Here is a 19,922-nt window from a genome sequence, read left to right on the forward strand (position 1 = left end):
TATTTGAATACTCTGATTGGCTTGGAGGTGGGGATTTATTCCACATGTGGCCCATAATGCAGAGTTCTGAATCAATGTGCTGATCATTACAGCATACAGGCCCTGCTCAGGCATTAATCATCCATCTCTCTGTAAAATGATGTGATTTTTTAAGGGTCGCTTGGCTGTGAGTTGTAGCATCTGGAAGATCTGTACGTCGCTATCAGCTATCCCATGGCCCGCAGATGTGCTAATAAATTTCCCCCAACATCGCCATTATTGCCCGATGAGGGGGAAATCATCCAGAAGGGGATTTGAGTATGAGTTACGGCCTGGAGAGAGAGAGAGAGAGAGAGAGAGAGAGAGAGAGAGAGATGGAGAGATGAGAAGGAGAGGGAGACAGCAGACGAGGACAGAGAGGAATGAGAGTCAGAGGTGTGAAAAGCAGAAAGGGATAAGAGGGCTAAAGAAAGAGGAAGGGGGAGATCACAAAGGGAGGGGAGGTTCAGGAGTCACAACCATGACCTGATAGAAGGAGGGAGGGATGAAGAGGCGTAGAGGAGGCAAAGAGTTTGAAGAGAGTGGGTGCGAGGGAAGAAATCATAGACTGTATGAAAATATGCACGTAGTGATGTCACCCATTGGTTTGTGGACCCCCGTTTTGAAGCCTTGAATTTGGCCTTCGCCATCTTGGTTGTTTGGAGCCAGAAGTCACCTGCTATTGGTCCAAATTCTCCAAATTCCATTCAATCAGACTTCTTTTTGGAGCCAGTGGAGTCGCCCCCTGCTGGCCATTAGAAAGAATGCCGGTTTAAGGCACTTCAGCATTGGCTTAATTTTTTCAGAACTGGAGGTTACCCCTGGGAAGAAATAAGTGGAAATGAGAGGGGTCATAACATTGGAGTGAGATAGAGGGGAAATATGGAAGGGATTAGAGGAGCGCAAAGGTTTAAAGCAGGGGTGTCAGACTCATATTAGGTAGAGGGCCGGATTTGTTCAACTGAGACCTCATGGGGGCCGGATTTTTTTTTTTACTAAAATCAATTCGACTTATTTACCCATTTACTTCACAAAAGAAATACTGCTCTTTCCATTTCTCTTGAAACTGCCTGCATTCCGTGTCAACCTTTCTCTTTTTCGACAGCATCTTGTTCAGGGGCGGACTGGGATCATAATTCAGGCCGGGCATTAGATACCAAGCAGGCCAGGCCGATACGGGCCGACACGCGTGCCGGCGTCCGAAAAATTTGGGCCGTTTAAAGCTCAATTTGGGCCGTTTGAAGCCCAATTTGGGTCGTTTAAAGCCAGATTTGGGCCGTTTGAAGCCCGATTTGGGCCGTTTGAAGCCCAATTTGGGCCGTTTGAAGCCCAATTTGGGCCAAGTCCAATTTTACAATGAGATGCACCCACTTTAACCCTGAATAAAGTAATAAAACCACTAGTAAACCAGTAGGCGGTGCCTGGCCTGCTGTTCAGTGAGTGGCCTGACTGCGGGCACAATTTTTTTTTTTTTTTTTTTTTGCAGGCCACGCCAGGCCAGGCCACCGGGCATTTGCCCGACGTGCCCGATTATGCAGTCCGCGCCTGATCTTGTTGATTCTTTTGTTTTTTGGTAGGTAGCTGAATGCGCGATTCAATTCCAGCGTGGCATCATGGCGGCTTTGCTTACACCTGATGACCTACTGACATACTTCCTTGTAGTGCAGGTTAATTAACTTATGAATGAACTCTTAGCTTGCTTATTAGCCACACGTAGTTCATGATAATGGGCTGCGAATTTAATAATAATAATAATAATAAAATAAAATAAAAAATCCAAAACATCTCGCGGGCCGGATGAAACCTGCCCGCGGGCCGGATCTCTGACATCCCTGGTTTAAAGGGTGGGAGCAGAGGGGGAGGCCTGGCACTGAGGAGAGAGAGAGAGAGAGAGAGAGGGGGGGAGGCCTGGCACTGAGGAGAGAGAGAGAGAGAGAAATATAAGGTGAAATAAAAGGAAAGGAAGAGGCCAAGGTTTGAGAGGGCAAGGGGAGAGGAAAGAAATGACATCAGGCAGGCTGGAACTGGGGAAAGTGGGAGGAAATAGAAAGGACAGATGGGAAGCAGTCAGGAAAGAGAAAAAGAAGAAAACTGAAAGTGAAGGAAGGAGAAGAGACCAAGACCTGAGTGGGAAGAGGACAGTGGTGTTGTCTACGTGATACGCAGGTATACGCCGTATACACACTGCGAAATGACTCAGATTTGCATATGCGCACTGGGAAATGCGCTATGATACGTATCGTTTTCAATTTCCATTTATAAAATTCACCCTGTGCGCTCTGTGTGTTACCCTACGTTCACACACAGCACCCAAGCCTTGCCTTTACCCACGCTTTTAAATAGGCGTCCTTTTTAGTCAATGAGGCTTACCCACGCCTCGCCTGAGCTGCGCCGATTTTTACGTGAGTTCTATTTTCAAGCCGACTAGGCGCGTGAAGGCAGACTTTTTCTGTCAAGCCAGGAAAGAAAAACGCGACAATATCCGTGGAAAATGTCAGAGTCAGAGTCAGAGTCAGTATACCGTCTGAAAAAAGGTAGACTACACCACTGGAAGAGGATGAGAAAGGGAGAGAAAGGTATGAAGGTAGGTGGAGACTGAGGGAAAAGAGATGGTGAAATGAGTCTCAAGGGAAAGATGTGAAACAAGGAGGCTAGGAGCTGAGTGGGAGTAGGCAGCAGGTAAGAGATGATGAAGTGGCACGAAGAGTACATCTTAGTGGAAGATAGGAAGCTCAGCATGTTGCGGAGTGTTGGGGTTAAAGCAGAGGGCAGTGTTGTACTCAAGTCCAGGACTTGGACTTGACCCGACTCAGGACTCGCGACTCGATTTGGACTTGAGCACTGATGACTCTGATTATTATTTTTTTAAGAGGCCCTGGTAATTTTCCCCCACAAGATAATGATAGCTATAATAATACTGTGATATTATTCAATTTTTTGCAATGGCAGCCACGTGTGTTCCACCTACATGGGGATTCACACTGACTCAGACTTGGACTCGAGGAGATACAGTAGCGACTCGACTACAACACTGGTGTTGGAACACGGGTCATGATGAAGCTTAAAAAGTAAATCTACTGACTGTATTATGTGATCTTTATCAGGGCCGTAACCAGGGTTCCGAAATAGGGGAGGTCCAGCAAGGGGAGGCGGATTCGGTGGCGCCCACAAGGGCGCCGCCGAAAAAAACTTTGAGGGTTTTTTTCCCCCTTTTTTAGCCATATTTAGAGTAATATATCATTTTAAATCAACATTAGGATTATACTGTTGTGATGTCATTATTCAGTATATTCTCTTTCATGTCACCACCTGCTCAGCTCTCCTGTCAACATAATTGTAACTAACAAACACAAACTGTTTTAGCCAAATTCATATCAAAATGACACCTACAAACACAGGTACACAACCCAAGCCGTACACAACACACAAAGTCATCATCGATAATAAAAAAAACATACAGAGGGACATTTATTTATTCCTGATAGGAACGATTGAAAAATAAAATAAAATATATTATGTTGTTTTTAACTTTACACCACCTCTTTTTGTTACTTATTGGGTCATGAAACTGAAACCATGCATATAGCCACCTGCATACCTGACTTCGGGAGCTTGGCAATTGGCATCATGCATGATTAGCCAGTAGCATCCCAACGTGTCACACAGGTAACATTACTTAAGAGACAGACTAGACACTTACTTTCTTGGTTGTTGCTAAAAAATCTGTCAGTGTCACTCACTGTCTGTCGTTCACTTCGCTCACTGTCTCGCAGCTCGCTCACCTTCAATTATCTCGCCAGGCAGACAGACAGTCATCACTCACCACCATGCTGCTGCTCTCTCGGAATCAAGTTACCGCGGAGGCGGCGTCAGATGACTTCCTGCCTGATCTGCCTTTCGTTTCAAAATAAAAGCGATCCCGTGTTTTTCATGCTTTTCCATGCAGATTGTTTTATAATTTTTTTTTTATTTTTATTTTTTTTCTCTGAAATATTAGGGGAGGTCCGGACCTCCCCGTCCTCATAGCTAGTTACGGCCATGATCTTTATATGGCTAAAGAAGTACCAGTATCATTTTCCATGCCCTTGGTCAAACAATGATAAGATGACAAATAAGACAATGACAAATTGTAGGAACAAGATATTCATGATAGGATTGTTCACAGGCATATTTTTTCAGAAGTCCATACTCAGGTATACACACATCGTGCAGACTTCCAGGGATGCATGTGCCACAACTCTGCATAGACTTGCCAAAAATACTCATAAACAGTTTAAATTTAAATGAAACAATCAGCTTCAACAGTCATTGCCTGATGGATGACAAACAGACAGACAGACAGACAGACAGACATACAGACAGATTTATATAGATATAGATTTATAGATATATATATATTATATAGATTTATATATTTTATAGTAGCATTGTATTCAAGGGAATGTAACAGAACTACATGCCAAATCAACTTATTTTTTCATGTCAATAGACAATGACAGTTTTGTGCAACTGTTATTAGTCTGTTTTTTTCACTTGACTTACAGCCAACTATCAACTAAATGCTATAAATATTAATCTAAAATGTATTGGTGACACAATATGAACTTCAACAAGGGACATCAAGGAATTTGAAGAGACAGTTAGTGTTTCTGAATGCATAGCAACAGCTCCCTCTACTGGCTGTGAACACACACACACACACACACACACACACACACACACACACACACACACACACACACACACACACACACACACACACACACAGAGAGAGTATGTACATATTTACAGACAGTCAGACAGTCAGACAGACAGACAGACATCATTCATACCTCATTATGTTGAATGTGTTTCCCAAACAATTTTACTGCCAGAGAGGTCAATGTGGCTGGGACAATTTATTTACTGATGTACAAGTTTATCTAAAAGAGATGCTGATGCTAGTGACTGGGAACTGAGAGAGCAGGTCACGTGGGGGCTGGGTTTACCTAGGCTAACACACACACACACACACACACACACACACACACACACACACACACACACACACACACACACACACACACACACACACACACACACACAGAGTATGTACATATTTACAGACAGACAGACAGACAGACAGACAGACAGACAGACAGACAGACAGACAGACAGACAGAGAGACATCATTCATACCTCATTATGTTGAATGTGTTTCCCAACCAATTTTACTGCCAGAGAGGTCAATGTAGCTGGGACAATTTATTTACTGATGTACAAGTTTATCTAAAAGAGATGCTGATAATTATAATTGGAAAAATAGAGTTTTCGATCTGTTCTGCCAGACAGGTGAATAAGACAATCATATATACAGCAAGAATATGGCTTGTCAATACAGAGCCAAGTCTGTGATAAACTGGTAGATATCTCTGAGCTCAGCTGGATTAAAATCCATGCCATTTCACTTAAGTGCTACCAGCAGCAATCTATGGAACACTCCTGTAAAATGATTAGCCACACCTCTCTTCTAAAATCTACAGCTGTTTCCAACTAACTAGATAGAGGAGAAGGTGATTGGATGTCAAAGCAATTTAAATAGAGACTGGTGTGGTGAGACAGTTCATACTGTGAAGCTAGTGTGGTGAGACAGTTCATACTGTGAAGCTAGAGTTTCCAGGGTTTACCAGCACTTCATCTGAGCACAGCTATGGCAGTGGCCATGGGATTTTTCTTGAGGTGAGTTTGTATAAAGCCGCAAGCGTGTGTTATGTCATGTTTCAACAGTGTGAACCAACTGTCACTGAAGTTATCTAAATTATTGTTCTCTAGGGTGTTGTCTCTCTTACTACTTGGAAAACATCAAGCAAATGGTGAGTCTAGTCTTGATTTAAACAAATGTTTTGATGCCTCAATACCTGTATTAACTCAAACTTGTCAACAGCTGTGGGTCGTAGTGCTGGATCTCTGCCCTCTGTTAAGACGACTGGAGACTCGCAGGGACTGCAGAGTTGGGGAGGCTTGCCTAGCTCCCAGTCCCACGTGCCTGGCTCACAGACCAAGCAGTCTAACAGCCTACTTACTAGCATCAACAACGTAGCTACCATGTTCAACAACCTAGCTACCGGCTGCCGGGATCCTCAGGCAGCCCAGCAGATAAGGGGTTTATTTGAGGATACCCACATGCCTAACAGCCTTAACAGGTTGGGTACCGGCCTCACCGAATTCTGTACCAGCTGCAGGACCAAGCCAGAGCCATCCGTGATGCCCCAGCTGAATTACCAGTCTCAGGTGACCGAGGAGCATAACATCATAGCTACCACCATCAACAGCCTAGGTGCCATGCTCAGCAACCTAGCTACCAGCTGCCAGCAGGGGGACCGTTCCCAGCTGCCTCAACAGTCTAGCGATGTGGCTACCGGCCTCGGCGGCCTAGTTAAAGGCCTCAGCAGTTTTGCTACCAGCTGTTACGGCAGCATCCTTAACCAAGAGCCTCAGGTGGCCCAGCGTCCTAAGGGCCAGTCCCAGGTCTGTATCTGAACGCTTTATTTAGTTTCTTTAATTTGTGCCATTACATGTTCATCGTATCAATTTTATTATATTTGCTTACAGCATGTTGGCGCTTTGCCTAACTGCGGTTGTTTGAAATGTGTTCTATAAATAAACTCTTGTGCCCAGCAGGCTCGCATGCTAGAGAAGCCCAGGAGGCCAGCAAAGCGGCCTCTCTGGCCACCGCGCACTGCACCCTGGTACCAGCGGCGCTCGCACATCCAAGAGCAGCCCAGGTACCAGCCTAATCTGCATCAGCAGAGATTGGACCAGTCGGTGTGGACTTGACTTTACTGAAAGACTCTGCTCAACTGATGGGGCCGGTTTTCATCTTGTATCATTCAAATAAATGCAGTAACAAAATATTGTGCAGTGTCATTGAGACATGGTATGCCAGATCATACAAATTGTGTTCCTCAACTATGCCAGTGTGGCTGTTGTATCTGATGTGTGACTAAAAGGGATTATCAAACTGAAAAATGACTTTAAAATGGCGCCATGGGGGTGTGTTAACCTGACTTTCCAGGTCAGCTTGTCCAGAACCAGCTACAGGGGTTTTCTAGTAAACTGGTACTTACTGCTTGCCTGAGGAGAAGCATTTTCAATGTGAGAGGTTGAGTTAAATGTGGTTGGTTAAATACTTCATGCATAAGAGAATCCATCAAGATGTGTCGCAGGGCAAACTCCAATTTTGTATCTCAATACTGTATATTGTTACCATGGCCTGCCATGTGGCCAGGGGCAAAGCGGGAAATTCGGATCCCTCACTCAGGATGGGTTGCACATAGCCTGCACTTCATCACATAGCATCAGGAGGGTGTGCTGTGTATCTGTTCCTGTATGCATGGATACAAAGCAACAACCAAATGAACATGAAACTATAACCCTGTGGTGGTCATGGTATGTTCCTGAAACGGCCCTTCATTCACAACTTTTTACCTTCTTTATACAGGGAGTCTCCGAGAGCAATGTTTTTCAGTAGTGTTCTGTTCACATTCTCACACACACCTGGAAGCTGACCACTACAACCAGTCTGATCTGCTGGCTATCCTGCAGATTTGATCGTGCAGATAATTGATTAACTCTGTAATGCATGTTGTAATACAGTAATTTGACAATGGGTGGCACTGATGTGCTGTACTGTTCTAGTGTCTGCTTGTAGTTCCGGTTTTGAACTGGCTGAATAAAAGTGAAATGCAATAGGTTATGGGCCCAGAGCGTCACTAAACAAGGCCAGGTCGAAACCTGGCATACGGCCGGTGCAGATTGTCATCCATGTATACCCATACACATTTTAAAGCAGCTACGAGCAACTTTTGATTGTTATTAAACAGTATAAATTTAATATCAATGCATCACATCTTACCTCTAATAGTCGACGAGACCAACGCAGAGTAGTCTCGCTTGAACCCCGAGTGAATCGGCCAGTGTTAGTCTGTCTGTAGCCAGGGCAGATCAGGAAGTGAAATGAAACGGTTTGCAGCAGCCACTTCGGCCATAACCACAAAATAACTTCCAAAAAACCTGTTAGAATATAACGAGAGATGTTCCCGAGAGTATGCGTGGCGTTCACAATGTTTATGCTATGTTGCTAGGCAGCGCGAACGGCGTAGGCAGGCAGCTGCGTTTCACTTCCGGGTTTCACTTCTGGGTTACCCGGTCCGGTCTCTCTAGAGAGCCCCCTGTTGACGCGAGTTTAGACAGACAGAGACTTAATAATCACCTAAGGGAGCAATCTCAGATACACACGGCTTTGGTCTCAGCTACTATTATAGGTAAGATGTGATGCATCAATATTGTAATTATACTGTTTAATAACAATCGAAAAAGTTGCTCGTAGCTGCTTTAACAATCAACATAACACATATAAGCCGTCATCTGATTTTCCACCTTTTTTCCCTGTTTGTGTTTAGGGATGCAGGATAAAGATTTTTATTTTTTTATTTTTATATAAATGCTGCAGCTGCACACTTACTGTTTAAACTTTAATAATAATTGTTGTTTTTCTTTGTTCTTTGATGTGAATTTATGGCTTTTTGGCACCTATAACCTTTTAAGGTTGAGATAATTGTATTATCATTATCTGGTCCAAATATTTCAGTAAAGCACTTGAAACACTTGAAATATTCTTGCTTGGGTGGTATCATTCTACTTGAAATGATGGTAAAATGTATTATTTTTAGTAAAATAACATGTCACGTGTGCAATGCAATATTTGTAATGGAATCATTATGGGAAACGGCTATAGGGCTGTTTACCAAACGATTATTTTCTTATCGATTCGACTAAGGATTATTTTTTCGATTAGTTGATTAATCTAACGATTATTTTTATTTTTATTTTTTATTATATAACAATAAATTTACCCAAAACAAATAAATAACCAAAAACTTCTCAATTTCTGTATTTTATTTAACCATCACATTCTCTTTAACAGTCCAACATAAAATCTCTCAAATAAAATTAAAGCAAGAGCTTGTCCTCAAATAAAATGAATATAGTGCAATTCAAAATAAAATAGTAGAATAAATTAAATTCAAGTCACTTTCAGGAGGAATACCAAAAAAACCTTGTGCAATGTCAACTGAGTTTAGCAGCAGTCCAACATAAAATCATCATCTTACAGTACAATGGTGTGCAATTTTCAGTAACAGTGCTCTTAATTTTGGAGAAAGACAAATGCTCCATGTAAGATGGTCACACATCAATCATCCAGACACAAGGCTGTAGAAGAGTGTGCTGACGTCAAATGACGCTGCGCTGATGGGTAAGCGCTATGTCAGCGGCTAACTGTTACTTGTCGTTACTTTAAATGGCAGTAAAATGCCACTGAATGACCAAATTGATTTAACTTTTAACCATTTCGATTTCCACTTTCCATACGGACCCCAGTATTGGTTAGTTGTTTATGACGTGACTATATTTATAACGTTTATAATGTAGGCTACTCCGGTTTCCAGTTTATAACTCGGGTCTACAGCCAGAGTGCGACTTGTAGCTATTGCGCAACACACAGATTCAGCCCGCAAACCGGAGTACGTTATTAACGTTATAAATATAGTCACGACGTTAACAACGAACCAATGCTGGGGGTCCGTATTGAAAGTGGAAATCGAAATGGTTAAAAGTTAAATCAATTTGGTCATTCAGTGGCATTTTACTGCCATGTAAAGTAACGAAAAGTAACAGTTAGCCGCTAAAATTAGCCACACGTGACGGACAGGAAGTCCAAAACCGGACATTCGTCAAAATAAAACAAATTTCAAAGTAAAAGCCCATCTTGATGAAAGGGTGCCAGAAAGGGTGCCAGGAGTGGTGACTGCAGCGATTGGGACAGACATGCTCCTATAGGCCAGTGCAAGCACCGGCCTAAAAAGGCTGTTTTACACAGGTTGTGTGAGATAAACAGTGTTGAGTTCATAATGGAAGATAAGCTGTTTGACAAGCTGAGCGGACCAGAGAACTGGGCAACATGGAAGTTGCCGTTGGTCAAACCATGATAAGATGACAAATAAGACAATGACAAATTGTAGGAACAAGATATTCATGATGGGATTGTTCACAGGAATATTTTTTCAGAAGTCCATACTCGGGTATACACACATCGTGCAGACTTCCAAAAATTGTAAAATAGAAACGTTTGTGGAGCAACGTTGCTATTTTACAATTTCGGCTCAGAAATTGTAAAATGGTAACGTATGTGTCTACAGCGGTGGGCGTGGTTTGGGCGTGGTTTACGGAGATTTTCTGTTTCTAACCCCTCCCCCTACTCTAACCCTAACCCTAAGATCTCAGATCGTTACCATTTTACAATTTTCGAGCCGAAATTGTAACATAGCAACGTTGCTCCAAAACGTTGCTATTATACAATTTTCTGTGAGACTGTGTTGTCCAGGGATGCATGTGCCACAACTCTGCATAGACTTGCCAAAAATACTCAAACCGTTTAAATTTAAATGAAACAATCAGCTTCAACAGTCATTGCCTGATGGATGACAGACAGACAGACAGACAGACAGACAGACAGACAGATTTATATAGATATAGATTTATAGATAGATATATATTATATAGATTTATATATTTTATAGTAGCATTGTATTCAAGGGAATGTAACAGAACTACATGCCAAATCAACTTATTTTTTCTTGTCAATAGACAATGACAGTTTTGTGCAACTGTTATTAGTCTGTTTTTTTCACTTGACTTACAGCCAACTATCAATTAAATGCTATAAATATTAATCTAAAATGTATTGGTGACACAATATGAACTTCAACAAGGGACATCAAGGAATTCGAAGAGACAGTTGTGTTTCTGAATGCATAGCAACAGCTCCCTCTACTGGCTGTGAACAAACACACACACACACACACACACACACATAGCCTGGGTAAACCCATCCCCCACGTGACCTGCTCTCAGACCTGTTCTCAGTCACTATGCTAGTGACTGGGAACTGAGAGAGCAGGTCACGTGGGGGCTGGGTTTACCTAGGCTAACACACACACACACACACACACACACACACACACACACACACACACACACACACACACACACACACACACACACACACAGAGTATGTACATATTTACAGACAGACAGACAGACAGACAGACAGACAGAGAGACATCATTCATACCTCATTATGTTGAATGTGTTTCCCAACCAATTTTACTGCTAGAGGTCAATGTGGCTGGGACAATTTATTTACTGATGTACAAGTTTATCTAAAAGAGATGCTGATAATTATAATTGGAAAAATAGAGTTTTCGATCTGTTCTGCCAGACAGGTGAATAAGACAATCATATATACAGCAAGAATATGGCTTGTCAATACAGAGCAAAGTCTGTGATAAACTGGTAGATATCTCTGAGCTCAGCTGGATTAAAATCCATGCCATTTCACTTAAGTGCTACCAGCAGCAATCTATGGAACACTCCTGTAAAATGATTAGCCACACCTCTCTTCTAAAATCTACAGCTGTTTCCAACTAACCAGATAGAGGAGAAGGTGATTGGATGTCAAAGCAATTTAAATAGAGCCTGGTGTGGTGAGACAGTTCATACTGTGAAGCTAGTGTGGTGAGACAGTTCATATTGTGAAGCTAGAGTTTCCAGGGTTTACCAGCACTTCATCTGAGCACAGCTATGGCAGTGGCCATGGGATTTTTCTTGAGGTGAGGTTGTATAAAGCTGCAAGCGTGTGTTATGTCATGTTTCAACAGTGTGAACCAACTGTCACTGAAGTTATCTAAATTATTGTTCTCTAGGGTGTTGTCTCTCTTACTACTTGGAAAACATCAAGCAAATGGTGAGTCTAGTCTTGATTTAAACAAATGTTTTCATGCCTCAATACCTGTATTAACTCCAACTTGTCAACAGCTGTGGGTCGTAGTGCTGGATCTCTGCCCTCTGTTAAGACGACTGGAGACTTGCAGGGACTGCAGAGTTGGGGAGGCTTGCCTAGCTACCAGTCCCACGTGCCCCAGCAGCATCATACCTACCAGCAGTCTGAGCTGCCTCAGCAGCCTGGCTCACAGACCAAAATGTCTAACATCCTACTTCCTAGCATCAACAACGTAGCTACCACGTTCAACAACCTAGCTACCGGCTGCCGGGATCCTCAGGCAGTCCAGCAGATAAGGGGTTTATTTGAGGATACTCACATGCCTAACAGCCTTAACAAGTTGAGTACCAGCCTCATCAACTTCTCTACCAGCTGCTGGGGCACGCCAGAGCCACCCGTGATGCCCCAGCTGAATTACCAGTCTCAGGTGACCGAGCAGCATAACATCCTAGTTACCAGCATCAACAGCCTATGTACCACGCTCAGCAACCTAGCTACCAGCTGCCAGCAGGGGGAACGTTCCCAGCTGCCTGAACAGTCTATCCTCGGCGGCCTAGTTGAAGGCCTCAGCAGTTTTGCTACCAGCTGTTACGGCAGCATCCTTAACCAAGAGCCTCACGTGGCCCAGCGTCCTAAGGGCCAGTCCCAGGTCTGTATCTTAACGCTTTATTTAGTTTCTTTAATTTGTGCCAGTACATGTTCATCGTATCGTATCAATTTTATATTTGCTTACAGCATGTTGGTGCTTTGCCCAACTGCGGTTGTTTGAAATGTGGAAATGTGTTCTATAAATAAACTCTTGTGCCCAGCAGGCTCGCATGCTAGAGAAGCCCAGGAGGCCAGCAAAGCAGCCTCACGGGCCACCGCGCACTGCACCCTGGTACCAGCGGCCCTCGCACATCCAAGAGCAGCCCAGGTACCAGCCCAATCTGCATCAGCAGAGATTGGACCAGTCGGTGTGGAATTGAATTTACTGAAAGACTCCGCTCAACTGATGGGGCCGGTTTTCATCTTGTATCATTAAAATAAATGCAGTAACAAAATATTGTGCAGTGTCATTGAGACATGGTATGCCAGATCATACAAATTGTGTTCCTCAACTATGCCAGTGTGGCTGTTGTATCTGATGTGTGACTAAAAGGGATTATCAAACTGAAAAATGATTTTAAAATGGTGCCATGGGGGTGTGTTAACCTGACTTTCCAGGTCAGCTTGTCCAGAACCAGCTACAGGGGTTTTCTAGTAAACTGGTACTTATAGTCCGGGAGCCGTCGGGTTGAACCTCGCTTCGTCAGATAGTTTTTTTTCTCTGCTGATTCTTGTAGTTTGGGGGTACCTATTCAAAATACAGGAGGGTGCCCGGTGAGTACCCTTGAGCATTTTCAGATATTAACCCCTTAATTGCCAAAATTAGGGATTTATGGGATTTCATGCAAAATACTCAAATCAAAAGCATCCCATTTGTTTTCTCCAATGTCTATTCATAAATGAGGTCATGTACAATGTATCTCATTCCACATTAAATAAGATTAACCCTTTTAGGCCGTGCCAGCAAAACCACCTGTTTATGACTATAGGGGTTGTGCTGGATGAGAACATCCATTGAGCCTTTGCTCATCTCAAGTAGAGATTCAGAGTAGATGATACACATTGAGAGGTGTGAAGGGCACATTTTGCTGCTGATGGTAGTTAAGCCTATTTGGATCTTGAGTGTCCTACCCTGAAACATGCACAGAACATTGTGCATGGCAAACCAGGCAGTGCAGGCACTCCACAGTTGCACTTATTGGAGTTAAAAAGCTTTTGCAGCCACACCTGATCATCTCCAAAATGTAGTCTGGGACAAGTTTGCAATCTTCCGGTAGAGTGGTTGGGCTCAGTGACCTGTTGCATGTGTCTTTTTTTCCATCAAAATTCCTCAGTGTTCAATGCTAGTGGCAGATTTACATTGATATTTCAATATATTGCTTGAAAGTGGGCCCTCTTAACATTCTCAATGAATGCTTAATTCGCTGGTGGTAGAGCAGCTAAGTTTGGAGCAGACATGTGTCCTTTCCCTTTCTTTTCCTCCCAGACAAGTAACCTTGTGTGTGACATGTCTGTGCTCTCCTTTATACCAGAACAGGCTGAGATGAAGGCAGTGGCTTGGTCGCGGACCTGCTGGAATGGTGCATCCACATTGCTAATGGCAGATAGTTTGTACAGTTTTGAGGACTTTGATGACAGAGCCTTTTCCCAACCCATAGTAAGACGCTACAGTGTCACATCCCAATATACCATGGGCTGGTAAAAGTTTCTTCACAATTTGTGAATGCTTGGCCAGTGTTGACTTGTCCACTATTGCCCTTTCCTTGTGGGGCGATCCCATGATGTGTGGGACATCCAGTCCTTCCTGATGGTAATGGTGAAGGAGTAGGATGTGGTGGAAAGGATTTTCCTGTGCCTCGCTCAACCTAATTAAAACAGCCCACTCCATTCAGAAGGTGTGACATATGTTAATACCTTTCCAGTGTGTCCAATTATTCCAGATATATGAAAAACCAATACAACAAGCAATTCTGATATTTAGAACATTATTTTATATAGAGAATATTGCATATTAGTACAAAGCAGATCAAGTAATATATTACCCAGAGATCTCCGTGGTGGATTTTCAGTGGTCCTTCCTAACAGCAAATATGTAGCAGGTCAAAAAAGACCCTTGAAAACCGACCAATTCTAATATTTTGCGTGGGCTTTTAAAGTGCATTTCCTTGGGGGCGTTCTCTTCTGGTGTGGGCTGGTCTCTCCCCGAAGGTTCCTCCTCCATCTAGTGACACCCTTCACTGCTGGGCTGGTATTGGTGGTCATACGATCTCTCCTTCTGTCACTCCTACTTGGCAGGCGTGTTTTTCTCCCCCTCTTGGTCCGCATCATATGACATGGCTCTCCCACTGGAGGTCACACACTAACCCTCACTTGAAATAGTTATCTATAAACTTCCCTGTCTACCAAAGCAACTGTCAATATATTTGCTAATATTACCAGTTTGATATATTTAAATTCCTATTTTTAATTCCTATAATTTGGTCAGCTAATTTAGCTATTTTTCTATTAGAAATCCTATAGCACTTTATCTATGGTTTACTTTTAGACTATATAAACTATCTACATCCTAAATAAGATCAAATTCAGCTAATCAGTCTGAAGCTGGAACAAATTTTCATACAGCTCAAACTTCTATCTCTTGGTCTAAAACCATTCCTAAGGAATGTAAAAAGACAAGAGGATAGTTCCTTAAGTTCAATTCAACAAATCAGAGAAAACCTCACCCTGTCCTAAATAGGATGAGGAAACTCTTATCAATTACCAATTATCAACTAATTTGACAGCTACCTGCCAATTCGGTCGGCAGATTCAACTCTAATATAACCACTATTTTGACTATACATTTATTTTCCATTCTATAGTTGCAGTAGTATCAATAGGCTAATATTTATCTAGATATTATATACTGTAGCTCCCTTATTGTATAGCAAGTAATGCAAATTGAAGTGTATTCAACACACCAAAATACAACATCTGACACCATTCCATTACTGTTCTAGACACACTCTATCATAAGATAACCAATATATATTCTACTGAGCATCTAATATTCCCAAAGACCAACGCCGGGCCGTCTGAGATTCGAACCCGGGACCTCTCTCCTCTGCTCTGTGCTGTGTCCTGTGTCAGATCATTGTCTCCTCTGGGGGAAAAGGTCAATGCATAATAAAAACATCACTCATTAATTTAGTGCTGTTTTCCTATCCATTAGTCCCACCGCGGAATGTCCTTATGTCGAGATCTCCGTGACCTCTGCCCCGACCATATCCTAAATGACCGTCTGGAAAAAACCTTTGAGGGAATGCCTTTCCGACCTGCAATAAACAGGACTTAAAAGCTTGTCACACACAGAGCATTTGTTCAACTTCCGCTGGACCCTCTTATCGTTAACCCCCAAGGCCAGCATGTCCCCTGGCAAAGAGGGAGAGACGTTTATCTTTAAGTTTAAAGGTTCCTCAGCAGCTCACCCGATGACCTACAAGTGTACTTCAGGAATCAAAGATATATTTGAATTAACAAATGATAAGATCATCTCTGTAATTGCATATTTTCACATCAGCTGGGCCTCCATGGTGAGATATCCGCCTCTCCTGCTGAATCCAATCTGGATTTAATGAAGAAATGTTTGGTTATAAATTAGGAAAAAATGAGATCTTATCACGTATCCAGGGATTTGAGGAGTAAAATCCTATCAGATGAACACATCTGTGTCATCAGAAACCACTGAGATTTGATGTGCTTCTCCAGCACACCTCAGGACCTTTTGGACAATGATGTGTCAGTTTCTTCCTGTTGATTTTCTATATCATATTGGCTCCTTCTTTCTTCCAACCTGATCTCAATGGGGCATGGCTCCTTCCCTGTCACCTCCCCTGTCACATGGCTCCTCCCCTGTCACCTCCCCTGTCACATGGCTCCTCCCCTGTCACCTCCCCTGTCACATGGCTCCTCCCCTGTCACCTCCCCTGTCACATGGCTCCTCCCCTGTCACCACCAACTTGTGTTTGCTTGTCCTCTGTAGATGGAAAAGCTGATCCTTCCTGGGTCAGTTCCTCACATAAGAGCTAAGAGATGGTGTTTCTAGCTGACCCCCGTCTCTGTGACATCTCAGGTGATGGACTTGATACAGTTCTGTAATCAGAGTAGCTGCCGAAGATGAGGTAGGCGTCACTGTCTGATAGGTATGAATTCAGCCGTGTCTTACCATTTTTTATGAAATCGGCTATGGTGCCATCAGCTGGCCAGTGGATGTCCAAAGAAGGGCTGATCCATCAATGACACTGGCATTCCTCCTGGAGATTTTGACTTGGAATGACTTCTTCAGTGTAGACTTGGATTTACAAATTTGCATTCCGTCCTCATCCTCCCTAGACAACAGTGTGATTACCCTTGAATCGATGGCATTTAGGTCATAAATTGTGGAGTTGTCAACTTGGATTGATTTGGTTGTTGTCATTGTCTTCACTTTGTTTGAGATGGTTTTGTAAAATCCCTCTGGCCAGGTCTTCTCAAAATTCTCTAACATTGCCTCCCCAATCATTACGGCATACTGTCACTGGTGTTGGTGATCTTGATGTTCACGATGCTTTTGCCCCTGGATGTTCGTTGGGATCCAATGGATGGAGGCAGGTTTCCAGTTTCTGACAAAGTCCAGTCCTGTCCTTGACTTTGGCAACTGCTTAACCCATGGCTTTAGCCTCCTCCTTGTGATAGAGATGAACCTTTGTAGTATCTGTCTCATCATCTTCCATCTCCTTCATGTCTGACTCAATCTTGCAGCATATGTGGTGGCTCAGAGCCCAGATCTTCAGTGCCTCTGGCTTCATGGTTATTCCAAAGATCCCTCCATCACTGTGGCCGTACCTCATGAAAGTAGTTATGAACTGGTTGATCCACAGGCCATTCCATATTCCACTAATGTGTCACATCACATGCTGCCCCTGGAGAAAATTCCTTTGTGGAGGAAGCTTCTCCATGGAACGAAGATAGTAGAGGCCATACCAGACATGATTGACATAGCCAGCTGCAAAGTAGTAGGTAAGCATCTTCTGGAATGTGATCAGATGGAGAAGCCACTCACCCTCACGTTCAGCCCAGATGTATGACATCAGCATCAGCATCATTGGTTTCACCAAGACCTAAACCCAAAGTTTGGCTGTTCTGGTCTGACTCACAATCTGATCCATAAGGCTCTCATCAGGTCATCTGCTTTCTGAAAATTTCTTACCGGAACTCCAGTGAACCCACTATCAGCCATCAGGGAACATAAAGCTCCAACAAAACTGATCAATGCGTGCATGCCCCCAAGACACTTTAAGCAGCGCACCCACATCTATAAGTGACATGTGTGTCTGTTTGAGGCGAGATGTGCGTGAGCCGAGATGCAGTGTCCCAGCCATTTTGAGTGGGGTGGCCCAGGTGGGGCACAGACTCAAGCAAGGGTGGCACTGATTGCGGCATTTAGGAAGGATGTAGAAAGGTTTTCCCTCGCCAAAATTTAGCCTAACGTCACTCTAGCTTAAAAATTAGCCCGCTACAGCCTCTGAAAGACAGTATTGTTGGCCAGCACCCTCAGGATTTTGGGGTGGCCAAATTAGATTTAAGGGGTGGGCAGTGCCACCCCTGGCCACTCCTTAGAAACTCCCCTGCCAAGATGTGTGCACAGGACTTCAACAGTGCACCTAGAGCCCTCCCCTCGGCTGTACAAGGAATTGAGAGTGGAGACAGAAAGTGCCGCGGCTCAAAACCGGTGAAACATGCACGCACGCGCACATGCACGCACACACACATGCGCACACGCATGCACACACACAGTGCCAGAGAGAGGGGAGTGTGGGAGAAGGGTCTGACTTGCGCAAACCTGCACCGCTTCAACACCTAGGATTGATTTATCAGACTAAAAGTCCTCTGCTAATTTCATGTTTTTATTGGGGGTGGGGGGGCACATGGCGGGGGAATCAAATAGGCTACATTATACATGACCTCGTTGCTCCTTTATGAATAAACATTGGAGAAAGCAAATTTGATGCATTTGATTTGAGGATTTGCATGGAATCTCATAAATCCCTATTTTTAAGGGGATTTTGGCACTTAAGGGGTTAATATCTAAAAATGCTCAAGGGTGCTCACCAGGCACCCTCCTGTATTTTGAATAGGTACCCCCAAACTACAAGAATCGGCAGAGAAAAAAACTTTATCCGACGAAACAAGGTTCATCAAAAAAACAGCCTTGGCTCCCGGACTATTACTGCTTGCCTGAGGAGAAGCATTTTCAATGTAAGAGGTTGGGTTAAATGTGGTTGGTTAAATACTTCATGCATAAGAGAATCAATCCATCAAGATGTGTCGCAGGTCAAACCCCAATTTTGTATCTGTCAATATATTGTTCCCATGGCCTGCCATGTGGCCAGGGGCAAAGCGGGAAATTCGGATCCCTCGCTCAGGATGGTTTGCACATAGCCTGCACTTAATCACATAGCCTCAGGAGGGTGTGCGGTGTATCTGTTCCTGTATACATGGATACAAAGCAACAACCAAATGAACATGAAACTATAACCCTGTGGTGGTTATGTTATGTTCCTGAAACGGCCCTTCATTCACAACTTTTTACCTTCTTTATACAGGGAGTCTCCGAGAGCAATGTTTTTCAGTAGTGTTCTGTTCACTTCACACACACACCTGGAAGCTGACCACTACAACCAGTCTGATCTGCTGGCTATCCTGCAGATTTGATCGTGCAGATAATTGAATAACTCTGTAATGCATGTTGTAATACAGTAATTTGACAATGGGTGGCACTGATGCACTGTACTGTTCTAGTGTCTGCTTGTAGTTCTGGTTTTGAACTGGCTTAAAAGTGAAATGCAATAGGTTATGGGCCCAGAGCGTCACTAAAAAAGGCTGTTTTACACAGGTTTGTGTGAGATAAAGTTCACAATGGAAGATAAGCTGTTTATTGACAAGCTGAGCGGACCAGAGAACTGGGCAACATGGAAGTTGCCCTTGGTCAAACCATGATAAGATGACAAATAAGACAATGACAAAATTGTAGGAACAAGATATTCATGATGGGATTGTTCACAGGCATATTTTTTCAGAAGTCCATACTCAGGTATACACACATCGTGCAGACTTCCAGGGATGCATGTGCCACAACTCTGCATAGACTTGCCAAAAATACTCAAACCGTTTAAATTTAAATGAAACAATCAGCTTCAACAGTCATTGCCTGATGGATGACAGACAGACAGACAGATTTATATAGATATAGATTTATAGATAGATATATATTATATAGATTTATATATTTTATAGTAGCATTATATTCAAGGGAATGTAACAGAACTACATGCTAAATCAACTTATTTTTTCATGTCAATAGACAATGACAGTTTTGTGCAACTGTTATTAGTCTGTTTTTTTCACTTTACTTACA

The sequence above is a fragment of the Poromitra crassiceps genome (assembly GCF_964638095.1).
Source record: "Poromitra crassiceps genome assembly, chromosome: 2".
Classification (NCBI taxonomy): domain Eukaryota; kingdom Metazoa; phylum Chordata; class Actinopteri; order Beryciformes; family Melamphaidae; genus Poromitra; species Poromitra crassiceps.